The following is a 16,899-nucleotide window of genomic DNA, read 5'->3' on the forward strand; positions in this document are numbered from 1 at the left end:
GAATTTGAGGGTCTAGGTGAAAGCAATATTGACAAAGCCCATGTGTTCACTGTCCAGTGAATAACCACATCACTAACTCGGTTCAGCAGGCAGCTCACTGAGTCTATTCTTGGTGTTACTGCTATTCTCCTTATACTCAAAATGTTCTCATTAAAGTTTGTATGACAGAGATTATAACACCATCACATATCTCTGAATTCCTGGTCTCAACAAGGGGGTGATATCTGGAAAAGTTGTGAAACAGCTGGGTGGTAGAAACCAGAAGGAAAAATTGGGTCATTACAGGAAATGAAACCGAGAACAGCCATGCAAGCATGCTTGAGATCCACCTTCCCAAGTCTCCATTCATGCCTTTCCTGTGCATTGTGAGCCAGAGTATGAGTGTAGGACTTATGGAACTGATGTTTCTTCTCAAAACTTTGGTCACAGCCAGGGAGAAAGAAATGCCATTCTGGGAGAAAGAAGGAGGATAAGTTCTTTGGTTCTGAATAGCATGAGTGCTTCCTTGCAATGACCTCACTGGATACATTGTGAGGTCTTGCAGTCCCCGCCCATTGAAGGCATTGGCCAGTCTGAGTCTTGTCCTCACACTGCAGAGAAGGTGTTCACTTCTTGGCTTCAGGGAATTTAGATTCAGAATTTGGGTCACATTCACAAGGTTATTATTGATCACTTGGAAACAGACATGTTAATCTGATTAGACCAAAAGAGTTTGTGATTCTTTCCTGAATTGTAGGTTTTTATCTATATTTTTTGAATGGTGTTTGATTTAATTTGTGCTTTCAAATTAGTTTCTTGTTTTAAACCACGCTTAATTTGCATCTTAAATGAGCATGATACTTTGAGATTTTTAAAATATTCTTTTCTGATTTTAAGTATTCCCTACGAGGAGATAATTTCAGAAAGTAAGCCTCACAATGGTGTGCACTGTCAACACCCCCAGTATGATTATATTCTCCAAGCTTTGTGGAGCCCCACATGTCACCTATTCTCTTGATGACCTTCCTGAATAGCCATGTCCCATCCACCACAAAACAAAACCATGCCATCTCAATTAGAGACAACCCACCACACTGCTATGTTCAATGAGGCCTAACACCTTTTAGATCCATCCGTATGAGTTTAAGGAAAAAAACTGAGTATCAGGAGTGAAAAGGTGATGATGTTTATCCTAGTGAGTTCTTAGAGAACTTACAGGCACAGTGAAAAACCCACTGAAGCAGTTCCAACCACAGTAGTCCAGACCCAAGTCCCTAGTCTAAGTCAGCTCAGAGTTCCTGAGTCTGTCATTCTTTTAACTTGGGGCTTAGCTAAGAGTTGAAAAAGTCCTCAAGGTTGGATGTGAAAGGCCTTACAATTCCTCATGTGCCTGAATGCTTGGTCTCTAGTATGGAGTGCTGATTGGTTTGGGAAGTCATAAATCAATAAAGCACTAGAGTGACAAGAGGTATTAGGTGACTGGATGCAACAAGGGCCTGCCAAAGCCATGGAACCAGCTGCTTCAGCCGCATCTTCCCCAGGCCAACTTCCCCATCTCCTAGATCTGCCATGCCTCCGCTGTACTCAGAAGGCATGAGACAAGAAAGTCCTTATGCCCCTTAAGTTGCTTTCTGTTAAGAAAATGTGCACTGCCATGGTATAAATGATGCAGTCCCTGTTATTAGACAGAGAAACTACCTTGGGTTACTCCTTGCTGTTACTGGTCCAACCTCGGCAGTTACATAACTTGTCCTTTGTGAGAAATGATAGGAATTTGTTCCTAAAGGACATTCAGTGGCCTGGGCTTCATCCTGAAGCTGCAGAGAAAGTCATGTTGGATAGAGAGCATTTGTATCTAGCATTTGGTCCTGATACACTTGGGATTTCCCAGTCTCACGGACCTTGACATTGGGAGATTTCTTCTCTGTTGCCATGAGTTTCATGTTCTGTGCAATCTTTGAAGTCACAGAGTTACTGCTGGTGTCTGAGACATTGATTTCTGCTTGTGCCCATTTGACTTTTTTTCTAAATTTGGTCCCTTTTCTATAATTTTGTTTGGCCATGGGGTACTATAATTTCTTTGGGGACTTGTTTTATTTCAAACCTTAACTATGAAAAGTAGAAAATATGCCTCAAGACATGTATCCATACATATAGTAAGCAAGGATCGTTTTCATCTCCTGTGTTATATCGCAAAAGCCCCTGGCATGTGTTTACTGCACTCCCCTTTTAAGAATCCACAAACACATCCACGGCTCTACTTAGCCTCGGAACATCTCTGAAACTTGCACAGTACATTCGAAGCTGTGTCCATGTGTATTTCAGAAAACAACATTTCATTCATTGTGGATGAACATGGACTCTTCCCACTAAACTTGTCTGTTAACTGATGATCAGTTTTTGTGTGGACTAACCCCTTATACTCCTTGCTGAACATACTGAGAACATGAGGTATCTCTAATGTGTTATTGAACAGTGTTGAATAGGGAAACTCATTTCAGATGATGGGCAACAAGGACATTATATTATACATTTTGACTGTGTGTATTAGAGTGTGCATGTAAGTTTGTCTGTGTCGGGGTTTGTGTTTGTGTGTGAGTATGTAAACCCACAAATGTAAACGAATTTGTGTGTGTGTGTGTGTGTGTGTGTGTGTGTGTGTGTGTGCATTTATTGTTTTGGCATCAGGGTACTTCTGCCATCTTAGAATGTTTTGAACGATCTTTTTTGTCTCGGGTGAAGCAGCTTTTGAGGATCATGATCTCCATTGTATTAAAAGACAGCAGTTATGTTTCTTTATGCAATCTTTGGGCCTGGGCTGTCCTTATACTAAGAGACTTATTCTCTTTCAATCTTGTACTCATATGGATCTTAGCACATTTCATGAGCTCCTGAATACATCACCATACCCAGGTGCAGCAGTGGGAGGCAGCTGGTGTTCCATTATTGGTTAGTTCTTGTATTTCTTTTTGTGGGGGCTTTGTGAATTTAGCAATCTCTTTAAGAATTGTCAACACAAAATTTTCACACAGCTCCTAGAGTTCCTATGGATCTTATCATCTCTTTCCTGTCTCACATTTCAACAATATGTATCTTCCTTTGGGGGTTCATGTCAAGGGTTGTCAGATTTGTTCATCCTTTCAAAGGACCAGCTCTTTGTTTCAACTGCCAAGTTATCTCTAGCTCTGTTCTTTTTTACACTTTCTCATAACAGTTTTGAGGTTGGAATGTTGTGCTTTGTTTGTTTGTTTTTTGCATCTTTGACCACTAAGATGCATCATTAAGATGCTTGTGAGACTTTTGATTTCTTGACGTACAAACTGATAGTTATAACTTTGTCTCCTAGTGCTGATTTTGCTCTTTTTTATTTCTAGCATCTTGTTGCAGAGCCATTCCCCACCAGAAAAGATGGAGGACATAGCAGATAAATTATTTTGTGTCGATTTCACTGATGACAGTTTACAAGCATGCCGAAAATCAGCTTCGGAGTACTCCATTTCAAGTCTCGTAAACGCAACCTGCTCACTCACTCACATAATGGCCGAAGAGAATTGTGACACAGCTGTGCCAAATAGATTTTATGAGACCTTAGCCAAAAACGACTTATTGTTTCAGAAACATCATATCTACAGGTGGAAAAGCAAATATCATCCACAGGTCTGCTACTCCAGGAGGCTTTCCCATCGCCTCACCCTCCCTCGATTTCCTTTGAGGAGAAGATGGAGTGAGCTGGCCCTGCCAACATTCCTTACAGAACCCGAGGTAAAGAAAGGCCAGGAGATAAATGAAAAAACTAGCAAGGGCTTCTCTAAGTCCAGCTCCCCTGATTTATACATCAGATCTTAACTCACCTGCGAATTCTGCCCCACAGGATGCTGATATGAAGGCAGAAAATGCTGCAAAAAAATCATCTGAGTCGGCTAAGATGGAGGACATCACTTATACTAACACAAGGTACATGAGGTATCTCTTATGTGTTCTTAAACAGTGTTGAACAGGGAATCTTATTTCAGATGATGGACATCAAGAACATTACATTATACATTTTGTGAGTGTGTGTAGTAGTGTGTGTGTGTATGTGTGTCTGTGTATCTGTGTGTTTGCACCCTCAAATGTGCATGTGTGTGTATGTGTGCATTCATTGTTTTGGCATCAGGGTACTTCCGCCATCTTAGAATGTTTTTTTTTCTTTCCTTTTTCCTCTTTTTTATTAAAAAAAAAATTTCTGCCTCTTCCCAGCCTCTCACTCCTCTCCCCCTCCCCCTCCCCTAACACTTCTTCCCCTCTCCCCACTTCTCTCCCCCTCCCTCTCCAGTCTGAAGAGCAATCAGGATTCCCTGCCCTGTGGAAAGTCCAAAGTCCTCCCCACCTCCATCCTGGTCTAGGAAGGTAAACATACAAACTGGCTAGGCTCCCACAAAGCCAAAACATGAAGTAGGATCAAAACCCAGTGCCATTGTCCTTGGCTTCTCAGCAGCCCTCGTTGTCCGCCATATTCAGAGAGTCCGGTTTTATCCCATGCTTTTTCAGTCCCAGTCCAGCTGGCCTTGGTGAGCTCCCAATAGATCAGCCCCACTGTCTCCTCCGTGGGTGGGTGCACCCCTTGTGGTCCTGACTTCATTGCTCATGTTCTCCCTCTTTCTGCTCCTCATTGGGACCTTGGAAGCTCAGTCCAGTGCTCCAGTGTGGGTCTCTGTCTCTATCTTTATCCATCGCCAGATGACGGTTCTATGGTGATATGCAAGATATTCATCAGTATGGCTATAGGATAGGATCATTTCAGGTTCCCTATCCACAGCTGCCCAGGGAACTAACTGGGAACCACGCCTTGGGCACCTGGGAGCTCCTCTTGGTCCAAGTCTCTTGCCAACCCTAAGATGGCTCCCTTAATTAAAATATGTGCTTCCCTGCTCCCCATCCAACCTTCTTTTATCTCAATCATCCCGTTTCCCCAAGTTCTCCCCATCCTACCCGTCTCACATTTCTCTCCCCCTCTCCCCTTACCCCACTCCCACCCCACCCCCAAGATCCCAATTTTTTGCCTGGCAATCTTGTCTACTTCACATACCCAGGAGGATAGCTATATGTTTTTCTTTGGGTTCACCTACTTATCTAGCTTCTTTAAGGTAACAATTATAGACTCACTGACCTTTATTGATGGCTTGAACCCAATTATGAGTGAATACATCCCTTGTTCATCTTTTTGGGTCTGGGTTACCTCACTCAGGATAGTATTTTCTATTTCCATCCATTTGCATGCAAAATTCAGGAAGTCATGGTTTTTTACCGCTGAGTAGTACTCTAATGTGTAAATATTCCACACTTTCTTCATTCATTCTTCCATTGAAGGACATCTAGGTTGTTTCCAGGTTATGGCTATTACAAACAGTGCTGCAATGAACATAGTTGAACAAATGCCCTTGTCATATGATCGGGCATCTCTTGGGTATTTTTTTATTTAAATTTATTTATTTATTAAGGATTTCTGCCTCGTCCCCGCAACCGCTTCCCATTTCTCTCCCCCTCCCCTGATCAAGTCCCCCTCCCTCATCTGCTCGAAGAGCAATCAGGGTTCCCTGACCTGTGGGAAGCCCAAGGACTGCCCACCTCTATCCAGGTCTTGTAAGGTGAGCATCCAAACTGCCTAGGCTCCCACAAAACCAGTACGTGCAGTAGGATCAAAAACCCACTGCAATTGTTCTTGAATTCTCAGTATTCCTCATTGTCCGCTATGTTCAGCTAGTCCGGATTTATCCCATGCTTTTTCAGACCTAGGCCAGCTGGCCTTGGTGAGATCCCAATAGAACATCCCCATTGTCTTAGTGTGTGGGTGCACCCCTCGTGATCCTGAGTTCCTTGCTTGTGCTCCATCTCCTTCTGCTCCTGATTTGGACCTTGAGATTTCTGTCCGGTGCTCCCATGTGGGTCTCTGTCTCTGTCTCCTTTCATCGACTGATGAAGGTTAATATTCATGAGGATGCCTATGTGTTTGTCTTTGGATTCACCTTCTTATTTAACTTCTCTAGGAACATGAATTATAAGCTCAATGTCCTTTATTTATGGCTAGAAACCAAATATGAGTGAGTACCCAAAAAGAGGAACATGGGATGTACCCTTGGGTATTTTAAACGATCTTTTTTGTCTCTGGTGATACAGCTTGTGGATCATTGATCTCCATTGTTTTTAAAGACAGAAGATATGTTCCTCTATGCAATCTTTGGTCCTGGGCTGTCCTTATACTAAGAGACTTATTCTCTTTCAATCTTGTACTCATATGGATCTTAGCACATTTCATGAGCTCCTCAATTCATCATCATACCCAGGTGCAGCAGTGGGAAGGCAGCTGGTGGTGCATATTCGGTAACATCTTATATCTCTTATTGTGTCTGGTCCATGAATTTAGCAATCTCTTTCTTTGAGGATTGTCAACACTTTGGAGTACAAGGTTTTGTCTTAGCTCCTAGAGTTCCCATGGATCTTACTCATCTCTTTCCTGTCTCACATTTCAACAATATGTGTCTTCCTTTGGGGGTTCATGTCAAGGGTTGTCAGATTTGTTCATCCTTTCAAAGGACCAGCTCTTTGTTTCAACTGCCAAGTTATCTCTAGCTCTGTTCTTTTTTACACTTTCTCATAACAGTTTTGAGGTTGGAATGTTGTGCTTTGTTTGTTTGTTTTTTGCATCTTTGACCACTAAGATGCATCATTAAGATGCTTGTGAGACTTTTGATTTCTTGACGTACAAACTGATAGTTATAACTTTGTCCCCTAGTGCTGATTTTGCTCTTTTTTATTTCTAGCATCTTGTTGCAGAGCCATTCCCCACCAGAAAAGATGGAGGACATAGCAGATAAATTATTTTGTGTCGATTTCACTGATGACAGTTTACAAGCATGCCGAAAATCAGCTTCGGAGTACTCCATTTCAAGTCTCATAAACGCAACCTGCTCACTCACATAATGGCCGAAGAGAATTGTGACACAGCTGTGCCAAATAGATTTTATGAGACCTTAGCCAAAAACGACTTATTGTTTCAGAAACATCATATCTACAGGTGGAAAAGCAAATATCATCCACAGGTCTGCTACTCCAGGAGGCTTTCCCATCGCCTCACCCTCCCTCGATTTCCTTTGAGGAGAAGATGGAGTGAGCTGGCCCTGCCAACATTCCTGACAGAACCCGAGGTAAAGAAAGGCCAGGAGATAAATGAAAAAACTAGCAAGGGCTTCTCTAAGTCCAGCTCCCCTGATTTATACATCAGATCTTAACTCACCTGCGAATTCTGCCCCACAGGGTGCTGATATGAAGGCATTAGAGACACCCGAGACAGCAGAAAATGCTGCAAACCTAAGATCTGACGGGACTTCTGAGAAGGCTAAGGTGAAGGCCAACAGAAACCTTTTTCAAAGGTTTTTCTGCTGCCTCTGCATGCCAAAGACAAAAGATACAACATCCAGGTGAGTAACAACAAAGAATGGAAAAGCAGTTTTAAGGAAATGGAGTGGGTGAGGCCAGTTAATCACATATGATTTGAGCTGATTTTTTTAAAGGCACTTTGCCATGGGCAGGCTTCAGCCATTTACAGGACCCAAACATTAAGGTGTCTGGAACCCCAAAAGGAGCTTTCACACTGAATCCTATTCATGAAGAGTCTATCATAGTTGTGACAGAAGCAGACAGCAGAGGTTGCTGGCAGGGCTTGCGAATGCAGGGAAACTGGAGGGAAAAAAAGACTTTCAAAGGGATAACAGTTTAGGAAGGGAAGAAGAAGTCTGTGGAGAACTCTGGTTCCTCAGATCAGCTTTTTGCTAAGTCTTTCTATGTCAATGTCACTAAAACAGTCCTTTGTTTCTCTCTTTTCAAGGGCTGACGATGCGGCCCTGACCCGGGGTCCCTAAACCCCGGGTCTGTGTTCGGCCTGGTTGGGGCATAACAGCTTCTGGAGCAAGTCAGGCCAGAACATGAAAGGAGGTGTGCCCCAAACCTCTACCTGATAGACAGCTCCAGCCACCAGGGCATGAGCTCTGTACCCCTCCTCTCCTATTGGGTGCAAGGGTGAACTTCATTTGTCCCCAGAAGAAGTAGCTGAACAAAGAATCCTGTCACATCATCCTGGGCAATGACAAGGCATCCATCCCGCTCCGAGTCCACATGAGAAAAGTTAAGTGTCCCAGATGACTCTGGGTCCCCATCTCCTTCTCCCCTCACTTCCATCAACAGAATCAATGAGCACATGTAAAGAAGTGCTTGCACGCTTTCCTCTTAGGTGGTAAGGAGGCACAGGATGAGGAGGGGGAAGGAGGAGTGGGGCAAGTGGGACATGTCAAGGGATAAAAGCAGTGAGAGAGGGCAGAAGAAAGGGCTTGCGTCTGGATGGGGAAGAGGTGATTTATCCTGAGGAAATTCCATTCCGAGAGCAGAAAAGTAAGGGATGAATGTGTGGGTGGTGGCAGAGTCCACAACCAAGAAGGAAAGGAGCAAAATTCCCCTGAAGAGGAGGTTAGGAGCAAATGGTGCATGGGTACCCCAAGAAGACGACCCTATCTTCCTCATGGGTTCCAGCTTGCTCCAAGCTGCAGCAGGTGAGTGCTGCCTGAGGAATCTGCTCTCGTCCTAAGGTGCTCAGACAGGGTGTGGCTGCAGAGAAGAGAAGCCACATGTTTTCAGGAGCCTCTTCCTCTTTCTGCTTGACCGAGGCTTGGATTGATCTGGTAACATCTGCTTATGTTCAAGCCTTCATCTTTCATGCCCCAAGGTGCTGTTGTCCCATCCAATGATTATTCAGACAGATGTCCCCATGGGGAATTCCTTGACTTTGAGTAAACAGCAAGACAGGTGTTTGTACTGGAAATGGGTAAACAGTGCTTAAAAGGACTGGGAAACATCACTGCCCAGAAAAAGTCAACAAACTTGGAACATCTTTGAGCCCAGAGCCATCATCAGGCTTTAGTTTAGAAGGAAACCTGATTGCCAAGGAGCTGCAGATGACGGCCAGTGGTATTGTGTGCAGCCTTGTTGAGTGAGCTGCCTGCAGTCTTCTGTCCACCATACATATAGGGAGCATCTTCCTGGGTCACCAGGGGCAAGCCAGCTGACATGCTTGTCAGGGGTCTAATCTTGAGATCAGTCAGGTGTAGTGAATTTGTGTCCAATGTGCATCTCCTTGTGGTAGATGATGAGTTTCTGTATCGTGGCCTTGATCTACACCAACCATCCCAATTGAGTGCTCTCCTCTGCAGAGGCTGATGGTCCTGTCCTGGTCAATAGGAGTATGGTTCTTTGTGACAGCTTATCAATTGTCCGGAATACACTTCATTGGCTACATCATGTAGATGAAATCTTGACCGAGTCCTATATGGTGCCTTGCTCACCCTAGTCATAATGATAGTCAGTATTAGTATGTCAGTCATCATTTTATTCTAATAATTCCTGCCATTATATGTTACTTGATGTTTTATTATACCCTTGAACATTCTTTGTTTTATTGTTGTGATTATATTGTGCCAAGTATGATTTGTTCAATGATCTAGTCTATTTGGAGTTCTGTATGCTTCTTTTACCTTAATAAGAAGCTCAATCTTTAGGTTAGGGAAGTTTTCTTCTATGATTTTATCGGAAACACTTCCTGTTTCTTTGACCTTGCTTTCTTCTCCTTCTATTCCCCTTAATCATGGATTTGGCCTTTATATAATATCCCAATTTTTCTGGTGCTTTGTGCTTGAAGTTTTATTAGATTTAACACTGTTATTGACTGGGAAATCCATTTTCTTCTATCTTGTCTTCAATATCTGAGATTTTTGCTTCCATCTCTTATATTCTGTCAGGAAATCTTCCGTCTAGGGTTCTTGCTCCAGTCTATTTCCAGTTCCCCCTTGGTTCCACTTGTCTTCATTGATTCTTCTTTCATGTGTAGCCTTGACCTGTCTTCTTCATTCAAATCCATTGCTTGTGTTCCAAAGATTTCCATTAACACATTCATTCATGTCCTCCTAAGGTCCTTGACCATTTTCATAATAGCTATTTTGAAGTCCTTGTTCTGTGTGTCAGCTGTTTGCCTTGCTCGGGAACTACTGACGTCCTACTGATGAACTCTAGTGGAGACACGCTGTTGGGGCTGTTTTGATTCTGTCCTCATGCTGACATCCAGACATCTGGGCTTAGAAGGATTTCACTTCCAGTAGTTGATATCTGGTCTTGCCTGTCTGTTGGGTAGGTTTTTCCTCCCTTAGTTTGTGTTGCTCTCTCAGAATTTTTGGAGGGGTGCAGTGGCTGTGGTAGCTTATAGAGAGTGCTCTAAGTCTCTCCCAGGTATGGCCACTGGTGGTTTCAGGTGGGCAGTGTTTCTAGTATTGGGAGATTGCAGGAAAGAGTAGGATGAGCTAGACTGGCAAGTGTCTCAGCAGATACACAAGGAGGGAGAAAAGTTTGGTCAGCCATCTGGATCTCTAAAGTCCCCAGGGAGTTGGAGAAAGAGGGTGAAATCAAGTCCCTATCCAGCACGTGGTCTGGTACAGGGTTAGGGATGAGACCGAGTGTTTGAAAATGGAGGACAGAAGGAGAGGGAAGATTGCCTATTTGCTTCCATGGTCAGCATGGCCAGAAGGGCTGCAGTGACAGACTGTCTCCAGTGAAGGTGACCAAGACAAAGTGAAGAGAAGGCTGAGAATGAGGATTTGTTTACTCTCCCAGGAATGGGGACAGAAAAAAAGGAAAGTCCAGAACAGGTGGCCTGCTCTAAAGCTGAGAATAAGACTGGGAACTGGGATTGGAGGATGGGAAGGAGATTGAAGTTCACCTACCTGATTTCCTGCTCAGCACAGCAAGTGTGTCCAGGGACATAGTGTCTCTGGTGTTGCTGGCTGAGACAAAGTGGTGGGAATTGGATGCATTGGTGTAGGAGAAGAATGATGGATTTGAAATTTGTACATCGACTAGCGAAACATACAGACAGTGAAATAAGTGCAGGAATCTCATAAATGAGTGTCTGATCATGTATGGGGCAGACTATTGTATAGGCAAAAAGTGGAGACTGTAGTGCAGTAAATTCATTTGATAGTTACTGGAATACGTTCCCTTAATAATGAATGCTGTGAGGAACCCCACATATATATCTTCATAGTAAATCACACACCAATGAAATAATCTGATGGTATTCTCTGTGGGAGAGTTAAGAATGTATATTTCCTTTATTTTTGTAAGAGTGTTAAAGATTTCTTCTGGATGTGGCAATCTTTTCGGAAGATCAAAGGATATGATCTAGTAGAATCCAGCTGGATTCTGAGGGCTGTGTGCTGTGGTGACTGATGATCCTGTTAGAGCCCACCCTGTGCTCACTGAGGAGACTCAGCAGTGCTGTCCTCCTGTCCTGTCAGATTAGAGCTCACCCTGTGCTCACTGAGGAGACTCAGCAGTGCTGTCCTCCTGTCCTGTCAGATTAGAGCTCACCCTGTGCTCACTGAGGAGACTCAGCAGTGCTGTCCTCCTGTCCTGTCAGATTAGAGCTCACCCTGTGCTCACCTAGGAGACTCAGCAGTGCTGTCCTCCTGTCCTGTCAGATTAGAGCTCACCCTGTGCTCACTGAGGAGACTCAGCAGTGCTGTCCTCCTGTCCTGTCAGATTAGAGCTCACCCTGTGCTCACTGAGGAGACTCAGCAGTGCTGTCCTCCTGTCCTGTCAGATTAGAGCTCACCCTGTGCTCACTGAGGAGACTCAGCAGTGCTGTCCTCCTGTCCTGTCAGATTAGAGCTCACCCTGTGCTCACTGAGGAGACTCAGCAGTGCTGTCCTCCTGTCCTGTCAGATTAGAGCTCACCCTGTGCTCACTGAGGAGACTCAGCAGTGCTGTCCTCCTGTCCTGTCAGATTAGAGCTCACCCTGTGCTCACTGAGGAGACTCAGCAGTGCTGTCCTCCTGTCCTGTCAGATTAGAGCTCACCCTGTGCTCACTGAGGAGACTCAGCAGTGCTGTCCTCCTGTCCTGTCAGATTAGAGCTCACCCTGTGCTCACCTAGGAGACTCAGCAGTGCTGTCCTCCTGTCCTGTCAGATTAGAGCTCACCCTGTGCTCACCTAGGAGACTCAGCAGTGCTGTCCTCCTGTCCTGTCAGAGCCCAGGGTGAAAGGAGTCAGCCAGAGCTAGTGATTACTGCTAGGACTCCCCAAAACTGAAAGCCTACCTAGCTACTCCTCTGGCTACCATGGAAGCTGAGCTTTAGCAGCAGGGCTCACAAGGGTCCTGCTTCATTTCCTAATTCACGGCCTACGACCCATCTTGTACCCTGCACCATCTCCTCTTTTTGCAACCCCTGCTTACTGCATCACTGCTGCACCTTCAAGGTCTGTCCCATTTCAGTCTCCCCTGGTTCTCAGCTGTTGGACTGTATCAGCCTTGGGCAAATGCATTCTTCAAGGCCCCTTCTGCGCAAGTTCAGCCCATAACATCTATCAGACTAGGGTGTCTAATGTCAGAAGAAACAACAGGCAGCATTTTGATAAAGTATCTCTTGAACACATTAACACATTTGCCTGAAAACCACACATGACATCTTAGCATATTGCCTGGTTCTGCCCTCTGCCTGCCAGCTGCAGACCCTGTGTTGGTATTTGATCTGCATTCTAGGCCATGCTGTGTCATCTCCTGTGATGTTTATCAAGGCCTGCTTCACTGCGTGAACCCCCTTTCACACACAGCATCCTGAACAAGTGCCTCCTCTTCTAAAACAAAGACAGATCTAATCATCCTTGATCCATTAAAGGCAACAGATTGTTCATATTGTCAGACTCATTGTCTCTGTTCAGGGTTTGTCATCCTCAGCTCCTGGGTGGGTCCCAAGCTCTCCTGTGTTGACTGCCCGTGTGCTGTCCCTGTCCACATTCATCAGGAAATGCATCAGCGATGGCTCCATTAGGACACATCGCCATGCTCCCTGTAGTTTTCCTTTCATGCATCTGAAATGTAAGTCTGAAACCCACAGCAGCACTGATATAGTGAACAACTGTGGAAGTGATGGCTGCTCTGGGACTTACAGGAGTGTGCTGAGTCTCTCTGGAGTTTCTGCAGGACAGGTGCCCACGTGCGGTAACCCTAACAGACATGGGGCCCATGGCTGACTGAGTCCTCCAATTTGTGAGGAATCAGCAGCTGCTCGCTCTCCTGTGGATCTGAAAGAGGTCTTTGCACACAGGCCTGAGTGTTTTACCATCTACTTTATATTCCATGGGAGAAAGTAATTCACTTCACCTGGCTTGCTCTTTCAGGAGCCCACACTGAACCAACCACTAGGAGGAGTTAGTGAGAACTCATTTGCTTGACTAGCACCTCTTCTTCTATGGGGTCCAGATGATGAGATAATGAGACAGCCCAGACAGAAGACCCCGGTCTGAGAAGAAGGTGTGCTGTGCCTGCCATTGCTTGGACTCCCCTCATCTTCATTTTTCCATCTCAATGTACAGGTACGGACAGGCCCAAGAGTCCTGGGGAGAACTTCTAAACTTAGTCAGTCCCTCTAGTTCAGATCCCCAAAATGCTATACCTCAACTCTGCTGTTCACTGTGGTTTCTGCTTTTGCAGGTTCCTTTTCTTAGACTATATTGGCAGAAACACCCTCCTCCTCTGTGCCCTGAGGAGTGACATTGGCATTGGCGATAACATTTACTGGTACCACCAGATGCAGGAGAGCCCTCCCAGGGTTTTCCTGTGCTACTGCAAAGACTCAAACAAGTCACTGGGGCCTAGAATCCCCATTACATTCTCTGGATCCAGAGAAGCCTCAAAAAAATGTTGCAAATTTGCACATCTCTGAACTATAGATGAAGAATGAAGCTCAGCACTGCTGTGTTATCTGGGAAACTAGTGTTTCCCACAGTGATACAGGCAGATGGGGAAGTAGCCATCAATAGTAGCTTCTGCTAAGAAAACAAATCAGTTCTGGTAGAGTGCATGTAGTGGCCACAGGGAAGGGAGCAAGGAGGCTCCGCCAACATCGCCTGCCACAGCACCAGTTCTGAACATTGCAGAGGCCCATGGTATTGGTTTTGATCACCCAGAAAGATGCCCCCAGCACATGGAGGGCAAACTGTGTACAAGTATCAAGAAGGGCGACTACCACGAGGCAGACAAGATGTACCAGATGCTCTTCTTCAGATACATGTCCAGAAACAAACACTCAGAATCCTGAGATCTCAGGTACTCAGGAGTATTTCTCTTCTTCGGTCATGGCCAGCAGAGCAGTCCAGGCTGACCTGACCCTGCCGATCCTCGAATCCCTAGGGAAGGTAACAGTGTATATAACTGATGAACTGTTAGAGAATTGTACAGCCAGCTACAGTATTCACTTTGACGGATCTAAATTCGCAAGAGTAAGTAGTGTTGGTGGCCAGAGCTCTGAAGTGGTCCAGTGGAGGATCTGGGAAACTGGGCCATCCCAGCTTCCACCAGCCCCTCATGCTGTGGGTCTGCAATACTACTGTAAGTCTCAGTATTACTTCCTGCCCCCCACTGAGGGCAAGGGCTGTACCAACATGACGGACAGGTACTCCACTACACAAGGCTTCTGAAGAGGGTGGGTGAATTCGTGGCCCAGGCTGTGTACAACTGTTTCTCTGTTTGAAAAGGTACCCAGGTGGTCTTTACAAGGTACGCACAGAAGGTCCCGTCCATCAAGGGGACCTTCTTTCAATCCTTGCTCAACTTCATCTGGTTTCTGCTGCTGGCTGGGGACAAGCTGACTGTGTTCACAGTGAGCACCACCTGCTTCCCTACATGGGGACCCCAAGTACAAAGTGTACCTGGACAGGGGAGCTGCCAAAGCAGACCTCCTCCAGAGAGGGCAACCTGGGAACAAGCTGAGCAGCCTCGTGGATTCCTCAGAGCAGGAGGATGGGGACAAGTGCTAGGATGGCAGAAGCCTCATCAGCCTGCTCGGAAGCTGCCTGGCAAGAATGGAGATGCCCATGACCAGCACCACTGGAACGGATTCAGTGCCAGGCTGGGCATGAGGCCCCTTACACAGTAGGTGTTCAGGGGCTGGAGGGGCCTCCTGTGCAGAGTCTGTCCCTATTAATTATGGAGGTCAAGGGCTGTGTTGTAAGGACCAGGAACAAAGCCCAGCTTCTGCTGCCCACCGATGTTCCTCATATCTCCCACAATAAAGCACGAGTCCTGCTGCAGCACCCTGTGCCGTCCTTGTCTCTGGTTCCTTGTGGAGGGCTCTAGTGGGACAGGCAGCCTGGTATCAGTAACCTGTATCCCTTCTTGTGTGTCCACTGTTGCCATGGCACGCCAGAGGAGTGGTACTCACTACTGGGGGCCATGCAGGACCCTGAATCCTGCAGATGAGAGCGCTTTTTTGTTTGATTTCTGTTTGGACACAGAGTTGTTTTCTAATCATGATGAGCTTCTCGGAGACAGAATATGCTCGGTGGTGGCCGAGCTCCTAGGAGGTAGAGATCAGTCATTCAAGCTACAGCCCTGCTGGTCCCCATGAGCCCCACGCTACTGCTCTGCAGATGTTTTAAAGGGTGTAGTAGGTTCTCATATCCTTCATGTTGTCGTATTTATTTTTTTTCTGGGTGAGTGATTTTGCAATCTAATGTTTAGGACTTAACCATTTTAAGAATCCAGGAGTGAGCAACCAACTCTATTACCACAGATAACGCCCATGCTACCAGACAGATTATAAAGGGAGACTCCATATTTTTCACAATTAAAATAAAATTTCTGGATTACAACACTCTAAGCTGCTTGGGAAGGAAGTAGATGTGCCCTATTTTCTATAAAATGGGATTTAAAGGACGGCTTATGTCATCAGTTGATTAGTTCTCAATTTTTTTCTAAAGGTCTGTTTACGTTTTGGATCTATTGGTTTAATTTCTCTGACCCAGATATATCTAGAATTTACCCCTTTTATTAGGGTTTCCTGGTTCATAGATTTCAGAACTGTCTAGCCTCGTGATTTTTTTTTTGTTCTTGTTTCCGTTTATTAGTCTAGGAATATACAAAAGTGTGACATGGCACAACAATCTCATGGAAAGAAAACAGAATACACAGGAGGGGGGTGGCTCTCTTCCCTGGCCCAATGCCTCAGGAAGGCACACATGTGAGGCTTGGGTACGGGGCCTCCTGTCCTGGACCCAGTGTGCTACACCGAAAACCAGGCCCCTTTTTGAACAGAAGAGAGACCCTTCCTCACACCAGACTTGGGGTGTGGCTCAGGAGAGTTCAGGCGGCTGAAAGAACATGCTCCAAGCCACGGCTGAGCTGTGCTGAATCTACGGTGCCAGCCTTCAGAGTAAAACCAGCCAACAGCAGCGAGATAACCCAAGACAGTACCTGTGGGACATCCTTGTCCCTAGCACAGTATATAGGCCAGCATAGGCTCAGATTGGAGAAAAGGGGTAGGGTGAGGAGCAGAGAGGAGACTCCAGGTGCCATCTGCCACCTTCCCCAAAGGGGGCCAACTCTGTTCCCTGCATCCTCCCCTTGGCGAGAAGAACCAGACCTTCAGTCACATGTAGGGTGGTGGGAATGGAGATGTTTGCTAAACACGGCCTCTGCCTCTCGAGAATCCCTGGAGAAAAGAGGATTATCTAAGTGGCCAAGTCATAAGGATTGTCCTTCCCCAGTTCAGCAGGGCCAGCTGTCTGTTGTTTGGGGAACCCTAGAGGGGGGTGGATAAGAAACCATCAAGGCCCAGAAATGTCAGCCACCACCTTGTGCAGGACATACTAGATGTGAGAACTTAAAATACTGACTCGCCCCTTCTTACAAAAGATCTAACATGGCAATGGTTTAACAAATTATAATTTATTTTAAATAACCCACAGACACCCATGACGCTTCCAAATTTACAGAACAAGTTGCACTTGAGAACTTGGTAGAAAAGGATTCGCAGTCACTCCTTCCAGGAGCTGGACCCCGCTGGG

The 16,899-nt window shown here is 45.6% G+C and overlaps 1 pseudogene; it reads left to right on the forward strand.

Annotated features, from left to right (window-relative positions):
* The first annotated feature begins 14,039 nt into the window (after window positions 1-14,039).
* LOC121464799 lies at window positions 14,040-14,990 on the forward strand (annotated as a pseudogene).
* Window positions 14,991-16,899: the final 1,909 nt, after the last annotated feature.

The sequence above is a fragment of the Microtus oregoni genome, unplaced genomic scaffold, assembly GCF_018167655.1.
Source record: "Microtus oregoni isolate MIOR12 unplaced genomic scaffold, Mior012 000029F_ref0000214, whole genome shotgun sequence".
Lineage (NCBI taxonomy): Eukaryota > Metazoa > Chordata > Mammalia > Rodentia > Cricetidae > Microtus > Microtus oregoni.